This window comes from Patagioenas fasciata, chromosome 2 (assembly GCF_037038585.1).
Source record: "Patagioenas fasciata isolate bPatFas1 chromosome 2, bPatFas1.hap1, whole genome shotgun sequence".
NCBI lineage: Eukaryota > Metazoa > Chordata > Aves > Columbiformes > Columbidae > Patagioenas > Patagioenas fasciata.
The window spans coordinates 34,536,686-34,555,707 of record NC_092521.1 but is presented as its reverse complement, the minus strand read 5'-3'; the positions used below and the strand labels follow the sequence as shown (position 1 = coordinate 34,555,707).

Genomic DNA, 19,022 nt, shown 5'->3' with positions numbered 1-19,022 from the left:
CAGCGAAGTACTACATTTTTCCTTCTTCCTCTTAAAGAGTCCTTATTAAAGCACGCTCTCTCCATTTTAATCTCTTGACATGGATGGAGATTTTTTTTTTTTTTGTATGAAGACTTCCTGACTTTTCATTAATAATTGCAACTGATTTGTTTCAACTATAAACAAAATAAAGAGTTTTGCACTTCAACCCCAACAAAGTCTCAGTGTCCCTGATCTTTGTGTCTAATTCTAAAAATACGTTTATATGGAAAGAGCAAAACCATAATACTGGCTCCAACAAGCCTCTGGCTATAGGGCCTTGGAGGGGTGAGCTAAGTTGCCTTTACGACATGCAAAAAGTGGGTATTTACTTTGCTTTTCTGTTTACAGTTTAACACAGTTATGGGGAATTATTAAGGCCTGGAAATATTTTGCTTATGTAATATGTTCATAAAATTATAGAATAACTCAGGTTGGAGAGGCTCCTGGAGGTTACCTGGTCCAACGCAGCACCCAAAGCGGGGTCAAGCTCTGAAGTTACACTGTGTTGTTCAGGCATTGTCCTTGGATACCTCCAAGGATTAAGATTCCCCAGCATCTCTGGGTAACCCGTTCCAGTGTTCGAGCCCCCTCTCTGGAAGAACACTGCAAAGCTCCTACATGCATAATGAAACTCAAATAGTGTTGGTGCCATTCATTAATAAAGCAGCTGTCAAGCCAACTAAACAGATAGTTCAAGAACGTTCTGTCCTGCTGCATTGTGTCCTTCATTGCTTCTGACAAACAACATTCACCTTCTGCTTCCCTCTGCTTGTAAAAGCTACAAAAACAACAGCAAGACACTACCAATGTGGCAAAATCTACAATTAAAAAGTACAGTAGCTACAAACTGAGACTTACCTCAAAAAAGAATGCTAATTTTTCAAGTGAAAAGCAGGATTGCACCCTTTCCCTTCACTTAATGAGTTCACATTAAATACTTCCTATATCAACTTTTTCATTTATTAGTTTTATTTGGTTTGCAATATTGTTTTATGGAATATTAAAAATAAATTTAGGGAATACACAGGCAATAGATGTAAATAACACCTTGAACAGGCCTTTGACACCAAACATAGATCAAACTATATTTCCAAAGTGCAAAATATTAGACTCACTTAAAGTCAAGGGAAAAATAATGAAAAGCTTCATCAGTTCCATCACCATCAACTCCACTTCTTCCACAGCTGGCTCTTAGCTATCTGTCCCTGGCTCCTCTGCATTGCCAATTTGATTCCTCTGAATGTCCTTTCTTAGTTGACCACAGGAACACAGAGTAGTTGGGGTGGGAAGTGACCTCCGGAGATCCACCAGTCCAACCCCCTGCCCAGAGCAGGTCAGGTAGAGCAGACTGCTCAGGGCCACTTCCCATTGGGGTTTGAGTACCTTCATGGGTAGTTGATTCAAAAATCTGCCGGGCAGTCTGCTCTGGTGTTTGACCACTCTCACAGTATAAAAGTCTTATGATTAAATGCGATTTCTTCTATCTCAATTTGTGCCCCTTTTTCACCGGACACCAGTAAAAAGTGCCTGGCTCTACCTTCTTTACTTACGCCCTTCACATATTTTATACATATTAGTAAGATCCCCCATGAGCCTTCTCCTCCTGGCTAACTAGTCCCAGCTTTCACTCTCTCCTCAGAGGAGAGATGCTCCAGTCCCTTAATCATTTCAGTGGCCCTTCACCAAATTGGCCCTGGCATGTCCCTGTCTCTGCTGTACTGAAGAGCCCCAAACAAGAGCCAGCACTCTAGATGTAGCCCCTCACCAGGGCTGAGTACAGGGGAAGGATGACCTCTGTCAGCCTGCTGACAACACTCTTCTAAATGCAGCCCAGGATGCTGCTGGCCACCTTTGTTACAAGGGCACATTACTAGCTCATGTTTAACTTGGTGTTCACCAGGACACCCCAGTCCTTTTTGGCAAAGTTGGCCTCCATTGTGTACTGATGTATAGGGTTATTCCTGCCCAGGTGCAGGGACTTGCATCTCCCTTTGTTGAACTTCATGAAGTTACTGTCCGCCCCCTTCTCCTGCCTCTCAAGATCCCTCTAGACAGCAGAGGAATCCTCTGGTGCATCAGTCACTGCTCCAGGCTTGTACAATCTGCAAACTTGCTGAGGGTACACTCTGCCTCATCACCCAGATCATTAATGAAGATAGTAAACAGTACTGGCCTCAGTATTGACCACTGGTGTACACCACTAATGACTGGGCTCCAGGTGGACTTTGTGCCACTGATCACAGTCCTTTGAGTATGGCAGTTCAGCCAGTTTTCAGACTGCCTCATGGTCCATTTAACTAGGCCATGTTTCACCAGTTTGTCAATCAGGACCTTATAAGAGACAGTGTCAGAAGCCTTGATGAACTCAAGATAAACAATATCCACTCCTCCCTCCCATCCACCAAGCTATCTCACCATATCAGGCTGTCAGATTGGTCAGGTACAATCTTACCTTTTTAAATCCATGCTCACTATTTACAGTCACCTGCCATTCTTAATATGCTCAGAAACTAGTTTTCAAGATTATTTCCCCCATTGTCTTCTCAGGGTTTGAAATGAGGCTGACTGACTACTTATTCTCCCAGGCCCTTCTTGTCCTTCACGAAAATAGGAGTAAGATCTGCTTTGTTCCAGTCCTAGGAAACCTCCACAATCACAAGAATCTTTCAAAGATAACTGAAAGTGGCACCACGATGTCATCATTCAGCTCCCTCAGTACTCATGGGTGCATCCCATCAGGCCTCATGGACCTGTCCCCTCTGTTTATATGTCCCTCAACCTCATCCTCTTCCATCAAGGTTAAGTCTTACCTGCTCCAGACTTTCCCGCTGATGTCTGTCCTGAAGGACAGTCCTATTCAGGCAATACAGATGAAGCAATTTTGAGTAACTCCATCTTTTCCTTGTCCTTTGTCATCAGGTCCCTTGCCCCACTCAAGAGTAGGTTCCTAGTCTTTCTTTTGCTGCTGTAGAAACCCACCTTGTTGCCCTTCACATCATTTTTCAGATTCAACTCCGGATGGACTTCAGTTTTCCTAACCTCATAGCTGCACACAAGTACAGTATCTCTATGTTCATCCCGGGTCACCTCACTTGGGTCAAAAACCATGTTTCAGTTTAGTCAGAAGTTCCTTGTTCATCCATGCAGGCTTCCAGCTGCTTTCGCTTGACCACTTGCTTGTCAGGATGGATGGTTAAAATGTCCTTCAGCTTGGAGGAGGTGAACCTTGACAAGCTTTCCTGGATTCCTCCTCTCTTCAGGACTATACCCCTGGGATTCTTCCAAGCAGGTCTCTGAATAGACCCAAGCCTGTTATCCTGAAGTTCAGTTTGTGAACTGTGATATTTGCCTTGTTCTCTCAAGCTCTTGACACTATGTCACAGTCACTGTACTGAACTCAACTTTCACATCTCTGACCAGCTTTTCTTTGTTTGAAAGTGTGAGCTCTGGAAGGAATACCCCATCTCATTGATTCCTCAGCCACCTATGTCAGAAAGCTGTCATTGAAGCGCTCCAGAAACCTCCTGGATAGCTTGTGCCCTGCTGTGATGTCCCTTCAACACATACTGGGGTGGTTACAGTCCTCCATGAGGACCAGGGCCTGTCACCATGAACCTTCTTCCAATTACCTGAAAAAGAAAATACCTCATCTACTTCTTCTTGATCATTCAGTCTGTAGGAGACACCCACCACTATATCACCCACACTGGTATGTCCTCCAGTTCTGACCTATAAACTGTCTCATCACTCATCCCCAGGCAGAGCTTCATGCATTCCCACTGCTCTCTCACATAAAGGACAACACTCTGTCCTTGCCACTCTGGCCTGTCCTTCCTAATAATGCCAGCATTCAATAGGAACCCAAGCATACTGATTTCTCAGAATGCGTATAAGGACTTTCCCCATCAATCTGTCCTGTAGGCTCTTCCTAAGCTGTGTGCATACACTCATTGTGAAACTCCTTCAGCTCCTTTGTTGGTTTTAGGGCCTCTCTTGTCAACATCACCCTTAAATCTTTGCTTACTAACTTGGTTCATCACTTCCTCACTTGGTTATAAGTCAGCTCCACTCTCCATCACTTTAAAGCTCTCTTGACCAGACTGGGCAATCTTTTGATAAAGATGCTTGCCCCACTTGGTCAGGTGGATCCTATCTCTTACAAGCACCGACTCTCAAAGAGGGTGCCACAGTTGTAAAAATCAAATCTCTGTAATCACGTACTCACGCTTGTTATGCTCCATGTGTACCCTTACAGTATCATTGGTGTTCACAATGATGAGCAGTAGTACGTAAGTCTAAGAAACAGACAACCCTTGTCAGTCTATCCAGAATGTCCCAATCCAAGCCCTTGGTGAGGAGCAAACCTGCCTGCACAGGTCAGGTTCACAGATGGTGGTCTCCATCCCCTGTAGTAGGAAGTTGCCCACTATCACCACTTGCTGCTTTCTTCTGGTAGTGCTGCAGGGTTCAGACTCAGCTGGATTTGATGCTTCGAGAGTTCCCAGGCACTCATCTGATACCAAGGCACTGAAACTGTAGTTGCAGACCTGCAGGTGGAGCAGAAGCCTTCCTCTTGGTGCCAAAAGTTACAAGCTTCCAATCCTCAGCATCACAGGACTCCCCATGTCCCAGCCCCATAAGCACAGACTCTCCCTGCTCCTTCTTTGCCATAGGTGGAGATGTAGGCTCTTGTACCTGCATGATCTTGGAGAAGATCCAATTATCTCTTACTTATCAGCATGAGTGATGTCAGCACAGTTTACAGACATCTTCCTGCATCATTTTGATGGGTAATACTTGGATCATCTGACAGTGCATACCTACTGCAGACAAGGCCAGTGCTTCCCCACCCCAGCTTCCAGTATGACCTGCAGTTGAAGGCCCGGAGACCTGCACCTTGCCTCTGGAGCTAGATCTGACTCAAGGTCTCTGATGTACCAGGCAGAGTTGCTCCATATGGTTCTTAGAACTGTGCCATGTGGTGCACCACCACTGCTGAGCACACACTCACGGTCCTCAGCAAAGCTTCTGGCTCCCTTCTGCGTGAATTGCTGTGCAAACTGCTGCATCTGCTGCCTGTCTCTGGGAGCGATGCTCTAGGCCCTGCAGTTACATGGGCCTCTCCCTAGTACCTCCTGAAAGGGTGCTTGGCCCTCTCTAATCAGGAGACAGCTGGAAGAAAAGCTAAACGCAGCTTTTGATGAGGAGTAGCTGACTGCTAGCAACTGCTAGAGCTTGCTAGAAGCCACAGTCTCCTGTATCTATCCTTTCCCTGCAGAAACAGGCACCCTCAGGTTCCTCACAGAGTTCTCAGGAATCCTTCCACCATTCCAGAAGCTGTTCTCAGAAGATCTAGAACTAGAGCCTGGAAACAACTGGATAAGCTCTGACATGCAAAAGCAGTAGGTACCTGGATTGTACATTCCACCTCATCACTTCACAGTATTATTTAAATAAAAAGAAATGTGGTAGTGCTGTTAGCAACTACCTAGATTTAGGGAAAATACAACATCCATCAGAAGTTCCTGATTCTTTTTGAGTTACTAGACCTACCTTTCCATTACACGCAAAGGAGGAAAGCACATGAACCTTAATCCTCTTTATAAACTCAGATCCCACAACAAACCCTCTCTTTTTCTCTCCCCTCTCCCAACCTTTTCTTTTAAAGAGTGTTTAGGGAGCTATTAATGTGATAATATGGAAAAATGATATTCAGCCTGTGGCTCAAGAGCCTCACGCAGCTCTTTGGCATTGGCAGAACGATTAGGCTTTTTACATGGTTTTGATTAAACTTCTTGCTCTGCTTGGCCTCAAGCAGAGTTATTATAACAGAGCATTGACAATATGAACATTGCCAGGAAAGTGCAAATGAGCACCTGAAACCCTCAGAAAATGGACTAAATCTGTGAGGACACTGGCTTCTCTACAACATAAAGCGTGTCAAAAAGAAACAAAACATCATCCTCTATTCAATGGTGAAGACAGAGACCATATTAATAAAAGCCTTAAAACTAATGATGATATTACAATCCAAAAGTACAGTACAACAATTAAACTGAGTTTTAATAAGGAATGATTCTGCATCCTGAAGATGCACACTCATGTAAGGAACAACCCCGTGCAAAGATAAGGTATCGTATCTGCCACTGATTGTTAACAAACCTTCCCAATACATTACATTTGAGTCGCTAAAAAGGACTGAAAACATCAACAATCTTCAGAATATTTACATGGAATTTGCTGGTTATTATCACATGACAGCACAGCACTTTCCATCACAAGAACACCTGAACATCAGTCCCACGCTCCCAAGCCCTCTGTTTGCTCTATTCAGTCACAGGACTGAGACAGTCAGAATTTCCAACAGCAACACTTCATGTATGGACTCATTAGGCTTCTGAAAGTTTTAAACTACCTGCATTTAAAGAATATGCATCTCCCTGCATTCTACATGGCAGCTACAAAGGTTTGGATTTTCCTTCTGAGAAAATTCTTGTTTAATAACAATTCCCAGGTGATACTGGCACACTCCTCAGAACATAAGATGACAGACACAGCCAAACTACAGAAGATTACAAGATTAGAAGACAATAGAAGGACATGTGAAATGACACATTCAATTAGAAGAAGAACAGATGTGATAAAGGGTAACACTTTAACAAATGGTCACATATAACCAACTGAAACAAGTTCATTTTCATCTGGTTCTTCTGGACATTTGAGATTCTTAAGAAAATATGTCAAATACGAGGTTTGGAAAACAGGTTCTCTTTATTCTGAGTTTCAGCGCATCAGAAATCTACTTTTTTAGCTAATGCCACTGGTATCACCCTAGAATAGTCAACCTGAATAGGGATATTTGCTCTGTGACTGTGACCCTGAATGCCAAGTTTCAGCAATGAGCAAATATTTACAACTAGTTATAAACCCCTAAAAACAGGGGTTCATAACAGAAATGCTGACAGACCTTAACTAAGTTGGTGTGAGCGGGCGCCACTATAATTAAATAAATCACCAAGGTCTGTTGACAATTAGAAAACTCATTTTGGTTTGCCACAGAGACAAACAAAAATTCTGTTCATTATAATTTTACTGGAATATGATGTCATAACATGTAAGCATACTGAAACAATCTGCTGTTTTTCTAGCCAAAATATTAATTGCATAGTAAGGAGCCCTTGGGGCCTCTTCCTTTTTGGCCATCAAATCCACACACATAAAGACAAATAAAGTAATAGTACATACATTATGTGTTCAAACTGCATTTCCTGCATTTCTCTGGATTCCTCAATGGCATAGATGTTTCTGATAAATACTGTTACTTTATTTTTAGAAGGGGATTAAAAACAAGTGCAAGTTGTAGCTCAAGGAAACCAGGAGTTTTATTTAGATTTAGCCTCCTTTTCACTGCTAAAAATTCCAGCGAGGTTTTGTCTAAACTCTAATGGCAAATGTATTCTTCACCTATGTAAAAAAAGAACAAATAAACCCAATTACTTCCCCACTACAGAAGTGTCATAGGAACTATTATTCTACTCCAATTTCATATTGCAAAGCGAAGAGAAACAGGGATCAGCTTGGGCAGGATGAGGGCCACTAGAAGACGAGATATAACATGGCACGGGAATGTTATTCTTCAAATGCCAACTCCATGCTGAAAGGGTCATTCCTGGCACATTTTCCCTCTGGCTCCTTCTCCACACCAACCCATGTGGGCGGGCAGCCCCGCTGACGCTGTTTAACCAGGGAAATACTTCGCCAGCGGAGGGACAGAGAGACACAGACCCTGCCAGGGAGGAGGAAACTGCGTTCACTGTGAACAGCTTTTTCTCCATAACATTTGAAATTTCTCTAGGGGAGCTAGTTGCTTAGTGCAGCTGTTCCCTGGCCATGCCCTATTTTACTATGCAGTCCATTAGCCACGTGCATTTCATACACATGTGAGTTCTACATTTTGAAGAAGGAAACATCCAGTATAGCCATTTTTGCATTCATACAGTCCACCGTCTGTTTCTTTCAGCAGGTTCAAACACCCCCTGGGAACAAGGAGGCTCTCTTTCCAAGTAGTCCTTTTGAGAACTACAGTCCATTATCCCTGAATTAGGCTGGCTGTCCTCTTATAGATTACCTCCACATCCTCCAAAACCATTTTTAATGTAAAGCGAGCATGACAAGATACAATGTATCACTTTTAGCCAAACATATCCATTATTAGATGGAAAGATAATTTTCTGAAATTTCTATTCAGCTGATTTATTTATACAGCCTGTTGCTGTTTTCACTTTTCTAATGTTGGCCTCCCCTGAGCTACACAGATGACATTTAAAAAGAAAAAAAAAAGTCATGTATACTTGTCGCAGATTATCCTTCATTCAAAAGATGGTTTTAAACTATAAACTAAACTTTTAGAACTTTAAACTTAGTTTCATTATTTCTGGATGATTCAGTATTTCTTTATATAATATTTGCTATGATCAGTTTACTAAACCCATTTTGACCTAGTTGTAGAAACCCCCAAAGCAATAGAATGCTTAATTGACTATGTAAAAAATTTAAAGAATAACCATATGATAGAAACATATCAATAGAAAGAGATTCAAAATAAAATGTTAATTTAAAAAATTAATGGGAAGACATAAGTTCCTTCCCATTTTAAGACACAGAAACCCCAAATCTTCTCTATTTCAAATGTAAGAATATCAGCAAATCCTGCATTAAACAGGCTAGATCACTGAGTTGTGGGTAACTGCATAACATAGTCCTCTTTTATCTGCTAGGGTCTATTAGAAAACAGATTACACGCTTCCAGTGCTTCTGCTGGGAAAGCGATCTAGAAGCTGAGCTGATACTTAAGAATCTCCTGATACTGAAGTAGGCTATACTCTCACATTTTGTTTGTGTCAATACTATCCTTTAACTTATGTAGTTCATTTAGTTTTTTGTTATGTTTAGCTCCAAGGCGAACTTTCCCATTCCCTCTCAGCCTCTGTTTTGCAAGTGAACAAGTCAAAGTATTTCAGAAGTCTCCTGTATAAAAGGCTGCAGACTATCCTGATAATCCTTCACAGCTCCTCCCCCTATACTTGCTCCTGTGCATGAACATAAGAGTCAAGAATGGCAGACAATATAGCACATGAAACACTAATAGTGTTCTGTACAACAGTGATATTTATATCTCTTTACCAGAAATATCTTGCTCAACACATCTTAAAAATCACATCTGCCTCTCCTTTGGTTCAACCACATCAGTTTTCTTAGTTTATCTTGCAAATAGTTAATCCTGTTCTGTGATTTCCAACTGAATAACCCTCAGGTGCCAACAGAATTTGTATTACTGGTGCCCATGATCTTAATCTTACATTTTATACCAGGAAGTCTAGTCTCATCCCACTTCTAATGTGCCAGTCCTCACGATCATTCAACTCTTCCTGCATATCTTGATCTTCCTGCATAGTGACAATGCCTTCTGCATCCCATGGACATTTTCCTACTTTTCGTGCAAACACCTTGAATAAAAATAAGTAAAAAGGTTGACTCTAGAACTGGAAGAACTGTACTTAATAATCTTCCTCCAAGTTTGACTTTTAATACTGCTGATTATTCTTCTTCTCCTTTCCTACCTTGTATTTCTTATACAAATCCTTATTTCCTTCAGTTTAATGAAAACAGTACCTTTATTTAATGCTATAAAATGCTTAACTGCATCCCACAAATATATAACTTACTTTACTCTCTTTACCTAAAAAATGAGTTAACACATAACATGCAAGGTTAACACATTAGTCAGACACAATCTACCTTTAGTACACAGTAACCTCCTGTTGAGTTTTATCCTTTTTTTACTTCCATGTCTTTATTTATACTCTCTTTTAAACTTTGTGCTAAGTCTGTGAATACTTCATGAAGTTAATGATGATTCCCTTTTTTTTTTTCTCTTTTCTTCTTTTCCTGGGCCAGAGACTATGCAGTTCCTTTGAGCAGTATGACTAACTTAATCAAAAGTTGCCTCATGTTTTCACGATCGCAGTATCGAAACATTCCTGAGTAAAAAACAAAAGGGAGGGGGATTGAGTTTATCATAACATTACCTAATGTGGAAGCTTCCCAGGAGAATTTGTGATGACAAGACCATAATATTGCCACATCACTGTATCTCTGAATCTCAAGTTGCTCAATACAGACATTGGACTGAAATATTTACTCTCTGCTGTACCGCTACTTTATTTACCATTTTCAGTAAATACGTACATCAACAAGTAAAAAACAGTTGCTCATCAACAGTAATTAGAAGAAACCAACAAAAAGCTACTGACAGTAAGTCAAACACTTTAACAGTCACAAATCAGGGTAACAAGTAATAGAGCACATATATTGAGCCAGCCTGTAGCACTAGTTATACAGAAATGCTTCCATGCACAGTAAGTCCAGATCTCTGCTTCTGGTTTTATTTCTCTCTCTCTCCTTCAGTCTAAAGCCTAGAAGTCTTGAAGAAGCACTTTTCAAAGTGCCAGAAGGGTCTCAAAACCAGCCCTAATACATTTTTTTAAAACAAACAGAAATTAGTGCAAGAGATATGAGAGGGGGGGAAAAAGAAAAAGCCTAAGAAGAAATAAAAGGAAAAAACCTAGGGAGAAAGGATCATGAGATGAACCTTTCAAAGTACTGTACACTGGAGAATAAGGTAGTAAAAACAAGCAAAAAACAACAATCAAAACCAAGAAGAGAGCACAGAACAAAACGTTACGTGCATCTGAAGAAGTATTTTTATCTATCAACCAAATAACTAAGTAATGAAAATGGTCAACACAACTTCAACTTATTCTTGACTGCAAAAACAGCATAAATAACATAAGAACATAACAAGAATACAGCCTCCAGAGTTTAAAGCATTGAAAAATGTCAAGTGGACAATGCTGAAATGGAAATGGGGGCTGGGGCAGGAAAAGATAAATACAAGAAAAAAGAAAATGTTCCTTTTCGTGACATAAAATCAAGTACAATAAGAATAAAAGAGAAAACATAATGAAGCTGTGATGTGCACTGTGTATTTAGAGGTTAAAGCAGACATCCAGAAGACAAACATCTCAAACTCTTATCTACTCCAGCTCATAAAATTTCCCATGGACTGTATTACTCACTAATCTTTACAAGCATGTGGAGTGGTTACTGAGAATGCTGTCCAAATACCCATTACAGTAAAAGAACATAAACAATGCTGCATATCTGACTACAGTATCATTTTCTTTCTACATAAGAAACCCCTGTCAAAAAAAAAAAATCACATCACTTGCCAGCCTAGAGACTAAGCAAATAAGAAAATTAAGTACCTCACTCATTTAATTTTATCATATAGTTATACTGGTAATACAATGCTAATAAAAATGCTACTAAGAAAATAATCTCAGGCCTCAGACTTCCTAGGAATTAATTAACCTAAATGTCCACAGAGGAAGAAGGCCCAAGAAAGCTCATAGTGTGATTCTCACCATCGAAATTAACTTAAATTGAAGTAATGAGTGTACATTAGGCTACATTCTGTTCCTACTCAGAAGAATATAAACATACAGGCATTAAATGGCATTATCCTGAGTAAAAAACTTCACCTATAATTTTAAACTTGGCAACTAAAAGATTGAAAGGAAGAACAAACTTAAAAAACACACTTAATTCTGGCCTAATGAGTCTCCTCCCAGCAGCTGAGAAGAGCTGAGGATGCACACTCTCCTACCTTGCTACCTATCATCTCCACATCCTCTGAAAACGTACTGTCATGGCCACAGCTACAGCTTCTGTACAGAAATCTTCCCATTTGTGCCACCAGACATGCAAAGAAGTGAAACGTGAGATAGAGAGAGCTTGGTCAGCTGGACCGGGAGGGCACTTTGTGTTGCCCTGCACTGATCCAATCAGGATGCTGAGAACAATGTGGATGGCCCTACAAGGGAAGCTTTATCCACACTGCCGAGGGGAAGGGAGGAGGTCTATTAATCAATCATAGTGAAGTCTGAAGGGGCAAAAAGGTCAGAAAGCAAAAATATGAGTGGTGAGGTCTTTCAGTGCTTTGATTCCTTTCCACATAAAGCATGAAAAGAGCAGATTTCCTAGGAAAGCTTATTTACAAATAGCAGACATAATACTCTTTCAACTTTCAAATGTTAATGGGCATAATGCATTTACACCAATGATTGACAAGTATATTAATTAATTGCTAATAAAAACCATAAAAGTGATGCAATAAGGGTGCAGTAGTAGGGGTCACCAATGCTCAGTGACTTGCTTCAGCTGATCCACTGAATTAAATTTAATACTGAATATTAATACAGGAAAAAAGTTGGATCATGTTAGATCAATATACTAAAATGTAAGGTTTCAGACTTGCTAAAAGGTGGGGTATGTAGTAAACGTTTATAAGATGGTGTGGATCAGTATTCTAGAAAGCAGGGACTCCAAAGAAGACTTAGAGGGTAGAGATGCCAAGGACTGTTGATCATACATGTTTCTGAAACGGTCATTATGATGTTGGTTATTACAACCAGGCTCACTAGAGAAAAGCCTGAGGACATCATGTCAATGTCTGAAGGACGGTGTGCTAGTGCCTGAGAATGGTCATGTAGGAATTAAAGCTTCTCCTTCCAAAAAGGTGGAGGGATCACCTGAAGTGCACCTACACCAATGTATGCAGCAGGGGCAACAGGAGGAGCTGGGGGAAAACTATGACCTAGTTGCCATCACAGAAACACAGTGGGATGACTGGTACAACGAGAGTGCTGCAATGGATGGCTTTAAGATCTTCAGAAGGGACAGGCAGTGGCATAGCCCTGTATATTACAGAGTGTTTTAATTGTCTAGAGCTTAATGACGGTGACAACAAGGTTGAGTATTTATGGGCAAGAATCAGGCAGATATCCTGGTGGGAGTCTGCTACAGGATGAAGAGGCAGCTGAAATATTCTGTAAGCAGCTGGGAGAAGTTTCACAATTGCTAGCCCTTGTTCTTGTGGGGGACTCCAACTTACCAGATGTCTGCTGGAAATACAACACAGCAGAGAGGAAACAGCCTAGGAAGGTGCTGGAGCATGTGGAAGACAACTTCCTGACACAGCTGGTCAGTGAGCCAGCTAGGGAAAGTGCCACACTGGACCCGTTCACAGAGAACTTGTGGGTGATGTGATGGCTGGAGACCATCTGAGGCACAGCAGCCATGAAATGATAAGACTTTTTGATTCTTGGAAAAGGAGGGTGAAACATAGCAACAAAGTATGAGGAAAGGCCGAGTTACTAAATGCCTCTTTGCCTCAGTCTTTACCAGTAAGACCAGTAGTGCTCCAAGTACCCAGCCCCCTGAGCTAGAAGACAGGGACAGGGAGCAGAATGAAGCCCCCATAAACCAAGGGAAAACGGTTAGTGACCTGCTACACCATGCAGAAAAACGCAAGCCCATGGGGCCAGATGGGATCCATCCAAGGGAACTGAGGGTGCTGATGGAGGTGCCAAAGCCACTTTCCATTTATCAGCAGTCCTGGCTAACCAGTGAGGTACCAGTTTACTGGATATTTGCAAATGTGATGCCCGTCTACAACAAGGGCTGGAAGGAGAATCCAATGAACTACAGGCCTGTCAGTCTGACCTTTGTGTTGGGGCAGGTTACGGAGCAGATCATCCTGAGTGCCATCATGTGGCATATTCAGGACAACCAGGTCATCAGGCCCAGACAGCATGAGTTTAGGAAAGGCAGGTCCTGTTTGACAAATGTGATCTCCTTCCATGACAAGGTGACTCACTCAATGGATGACAAAAAGACTGTGGATGTTGTTCACCTGGACTGTGGAAAAGCCTTTGACAGTGTTTCCTACAGCATTCTGGCTGCTCACAGTTTGGATGGCCATATCATCTGACGTGGAAAGAACTGGTTGCATGGCCAGGCCCAAAGAGTTGTGGTGAACTGAGTGAAATCCAGTTGGTGGTCAGTCACAACTGGTGTTGCCCAGGGCTCAGTGCTGGGGCCAGTTCTGTTTAATCTCTTTATCACTGATCTGGATGAGGGGATTGAGTGCACCCTAAGTAAGTTCGCAGATTACACTAAATTGGGTGGGAATGTTAATTGGCTTGAGAGTAAGAAGGCTCTACAGAGGGATCTGGACTGGTCGGATCAATGGGCTGAGGCCAATTGTATTAGGTTTAACAAGGCCAAGTGCCAGGTCTTGCACTTGGATCATAACAACTCCAGGCAGCGCTACAGGCTTGGGAAAGAGTGGCTGGAAAGCTGCCTGGCAGAAAGGGATCTGGGGGTGTTGACTGACAACCAGCTGAACATGAGCCAGCAGTGTGCCCAGGCGCCCAAGAAGGCCAACAGCATCCTGGCTTGTATCAGTGATCATCCCCCTGTACCCAGCACTGCTGAGGCCCCACCTTGAATCCTGTGTTCAGTTTTGGGTCCCTCACTACAAGAAAGACATTGAGGTGCTGGAGAGAGTTCAGAGAAGGGCAACAAAGCTGGTGAGGGGTCTGGAGCACAAGTCTGATGAGGAGCGGCTGAAGGATCTGGGGTTGCTTAGCCTGGAAAAAAGGAGGCTGAGGGGAGACCTTATCACTCTCTACAACTACCCGAACGGAGGTTGTAGTGAGGTGGGCATCCATCTCTTCTCCAGTTCAGCCCCATTTCACTGAAACAAGTCTGACACTGACACTGTGAATGCAGCTATCCTTTCTGTGACAATAACCAATTTAAACTGACATTCCTCTTTACAAAAAGTACTGAAAAGATAAGCAGATCTTCAGAAGATACTGGGAATTAGCATTTCAGAAGACATGTTAACTATACTTTCACTACTGTAGACAAGACCTGAAGAGAAACTAACAACATGGGTTGCTGGCAGGAAGTTCTGCATTCAGACTCATTATCATAAAAGAATCTTGAAAACCTTTCTTGAAAAAATTTAATATTTCCTCAATTTATGGCAGAACTTTAAGTTCAAAAGGGACAAAGACCTTGGACTGGGAGAGAATACAATTCCAGTCATTTCTTACTGAGTTATAAGCTGATAAAAATTAGCCACTGAACCTCTTTCTGCTTGCTTCCCTCAAGAAAATTATGACAGCCTCTCAAACTAACCTTTGAGCTGTAACAGCAGTTCATCTGTGTCATTACCCAAGAGGCAAGCAGAGAAAATATTTACTCATAACCAATATTCAGGTTCTGGATACAGCAGAAAGGCCATAACAAGAATGGAGACCAACTAGTCTTTGTTTCATTGAACCCAGTATCTCACAGGTCTCTTGACGGCATTTAGTAGAAGTACAGGAAAAATACAAGGTTGAATAAAAAGCTAACTGTGGAAAAGGAAACACACCCAAAACGTTCCCAGTCCTGGAAGAGCATTCTGAATCAGTGCTTATTTCCATACACACTAACAACATTAGTCTTCTCTTCATATACTGAAAGTAAAGCTGCCTTAAAACAAACAGGTCTAGAGAAATGAATTCGGGACACCCAGCGAGCTGCAAAGCCAACACACTGAAGAGATTCACAAGGTGCTGGGGCAGGCTGTGGGCCCTGAAGATCTTTGAATCAGAAGGTTGATGGGAACTCTCCCAAGCGGAAAAGCAATGTTGACAGACAGAAATTAGGTAACCAAAGATGAGAAGGATCTGTATTTCACCTCTTCATGCTCTTCAGCCTAAGTGAGAACAAGAAAAGTCATGGCTGAAAGTTGGAGATGCAGATCTTCCAGAGCAGAGAAATATCTGAGGAAGCCGAAACACAAAGAAAAGAATCTACCAAAACCTTGTTCCATAAATGGAAGCTTCAAGAGAAATACCAAAATGTGACTGAAGGACCACAAAAGGACAGGGCAGTCCCCTTACCAGACAGAGCAAGAAAGTAAGTGGTTTGAGGAGCTCACTATGTCCTGAAAGAAAATGAAGAAAAATATTAAGAGAAGAATAAAGCACTGGGATTCAGGAACTCTGTAAATAAGGCCAAAATGTCATTGACAAAACTATCTAATCTTGAGTGATAGGTTAGAAGGATGCGATGGTACAAAATGTCATGTCTTACATCACACATTTCAGGCATGAAGAGTGATGAAGCATCTAGATGCTCTACAGCTAAGGCTAAACAGATTTAATGATATCAGGTAAGTGACTGACTCGGAGAATGAGGAAACACTACTGCAAATATTACCCACTAAGTTTTCTCTATATTATGTCTGCTTGATTTTTAGTCTGCATAACATTGTTTTAACAGCTGTCAATGTAATACTGTAAGAGTAAATATTTTATTGATCCCTGATAGGTTAAACACACCCATTAAAGCAGTGGATAGTAGTGACAGGATGCATTTGTCAGAAGGATGACATGCACGCTGTGCCAGGACACGTCACCTAACACCATTTTGTGAGCACTGTGAACCTTCACTGTAACAGGTTAAGAGGACTGCAGAAAAATTGCTTTAGAACAGAATTTAACGGAGTCTGTAGACTCCACAGCAGGATCTGGGTCTTCTAATCCCAGATACTCTATGTATTTTTATGATTTAAAACACTGTAGAAATTAAACATTAGCTGTCAAGAATTTTATTGCAGGAATAAATATCCTCTGTTGTTTTAGGAATTTTTATATTATTTTTACACCAACGATACTAATCACTATTGTCTAAACTGATAGCTACTGGCAATGGCAAAGCTCATCACCTGCAAGCTCCCTTGCCACTGTTCTTTTGGGAAAACTATCTTAAGACAAACAGATGTTTCTGCTGTTTTAAACCAACAGGAAATGGACTGATTTTCTCCCTTTTCCTTTCCTAGAAACAAATACTAGCAAAGAAAAACCCTAGCACAGCTGTACTCAACACTTTCATTACAACAATATGTCCGTGTGGGAGGCAGGCAACGAGTGGGAAGAAACAGGCCAGGGGAAGTGAAATGTAGCATGCAGAAGATGAACACAAAGAATTCATTTAAAAGTCTGTGAGTGGATCATTACACCATAGTGTTGATACACTAGCAGAGTAATAACAGTGTGAGGTACAACACTTTGCTTTAAGATGTTATCTGAATCCTGTCTCCGCTGGTAATGTTCAAAACTGAATCAATTATCAGCTGGAAATCTCAATCTCTTCCAAGTGAATAAATGGTCAAATCATCAGAAAGCTTCATTAGTGACTGCAGGTTTGGCAGTCGAGCTGCAGCCTTATCTTTAAGGAAATGTCTTTAGGTTAAGCCTGAGAAAATAAATAATATGGTGAAATGCAGGATTCTTGCTGTCTTTGCACGGATAAAGCAAACACTTCAGTTTTCACGGCTGACAAACTGGCACCTTTTACTCTCACTAGGTTTACATAAAAAAAGGGAAAATGGCATTGAAGTTACTACATTACAGCCTCAATCCTTATAGAAGAAAGCTTCAAGGGAAAGAAGAGGCAAAACATCGCAGCAAACCTGGTTTTGATTGCTTTATGCTGGAATTATGACATTTTAAAGTCATGAAAAGCTTCAAAATAGAAAGAGGCAACTTTTGAAAGACTGCTACTGCTGTGAAGTTATTGCACCGAAACACAAATTCATGCTGCCATCTAATGGTCTAAAACAACCATTTCCAGCTGAACAATTACATTGCTAACCTGAACAATCACTTACATTACTCTTAGGACTATCCTGCCTTTGCCTAAATTTTAACTCTCTGAAATCCATATCTGATGCTCAGAATGAAATTACAGTGTATTTCAGGAGATATAACCTATTCGAACCAAACTCTTAATTTCTATTTCCAAATAGTTTTTAATATTTCTTCCAAAAGTGTGTTTGTGCATTTGTCCAAAAGGCTGGGAGAAGGGCAAAGAATACAGAAAGGAGTTTTCGCAAAGTCAGTCAGAAAACGTATTTATCATCACACCTCTTACTCCATAAAATGCAAATTTTAAGGACAAAACTTTGCCACATGGACTGGAAATTCAGGCCGAGCACCTCTGACTCCTTCTGGCCTTTTTAAGGGAGGGATGCTGTAATCTGTGGCTGAAGTCTGAAGCCAACAACTGTAGGAAGGTAAAAATCCCAGCGCCACCCTACACCGTGTCTCACCAAGGGGTTTATTCTCCTGTCACTAACTCAGTTCAATGCAAGAGGCTTCCAACCTAAGGGTTTGCTTCACCTGTGGAGTGAAGGCACTGGTGTCCACAGCCTAACAGCTTTTTGCAGCAAAATACTGCTTTGTTCAATCAAAAGCATGGCAGTACTTGCATGCCTGCCTCTCCCTAGAACACTTATTACCTATTTATCTAGCTAAGACATCCTCATGATGTGCACATGACTGGTCCACAAAAAGCACAAGTTTCTCACAAATAGCTGAAGTCTTGGTGGATTATTACACAAAACGTTATGATGAATAAACCCTGCTTTCAGGGTTTCCTTCAGTTGTCTAAACTTATCAACATGGGGACATCTGAAATGCTCTAGGGTATCTTGCCTGGCCTTCAGCCACCCCTCTAGTAAAGGTCTCCTCTGGGTCTTCTGCCAAATCCACTGGTTCCATGTGGATGTCTAAAGGACCTTATAATGTCTCAAGCGGAATTACAGGTCTATGTTTAGGCAATTTAGTGTCCTCACATCTGCCACAGTACATATGCTTAGGACAACAAACAAACAAACAAACAAACAAACAAACAAACAAACAAACAACTGTTTTGTACACAGCTGTGCTTGAAATTTCCTCTCTGTTGCAGAAAGCCTCAACAGAAAGCCTCAATAACTGGAATTCAGCAATAGATAATAGGCTAAACATGGGCCTAGAGTCATGAAAAGACTCCACAGAGTAATCTGAACTTTGCCTTCTCCAGGCTACCAGTTGATCTAATCAACACTAGACTGAAGTCTTTCAGATACAACAACCCTTTACATTATGCACTGGACTGTCTGTGTCTCTAACGGATGAGGATCTCCATCCAGAGAGGTGTCTCCTGCTATAAGTTAATCAGGGTGCTCAGCAGTGAAGAAGGGCTTCTAAAGG

At 41.4% G+C, this 19,022-nt stretch overlaps 1 protein-coding gene and 1 long non-coding RNA gene across 6 annotated transcripts in view; both read right to left on the bottom strand.

Annotated features, from left to right (window-relative positions):
* Positions 1-19,022, bottom strand: part of STAU2 (staufen double-stranded RNA binding protein 2) — a 175,041-nt gene that overhangs the window by 120,326 nt on the left and 35,693 nt on the right. The gene's annotated exons all lie outside the window — the stretch shown is intronic.
* On the bottom strand, positions 6,859-17,814 carry LOC139827148 (uncharacterized). The gene is made up of 3 exons (XR_011737398.1): positions 9,820-17,814; positions 9,381-9,527; positions 6,859-7,485 (listed from the first exon to the last, which is right to left on the bottom strand). It is a non-coding gene; the product is annotated as an uncharacterized lncRNA (long non-coding RNA).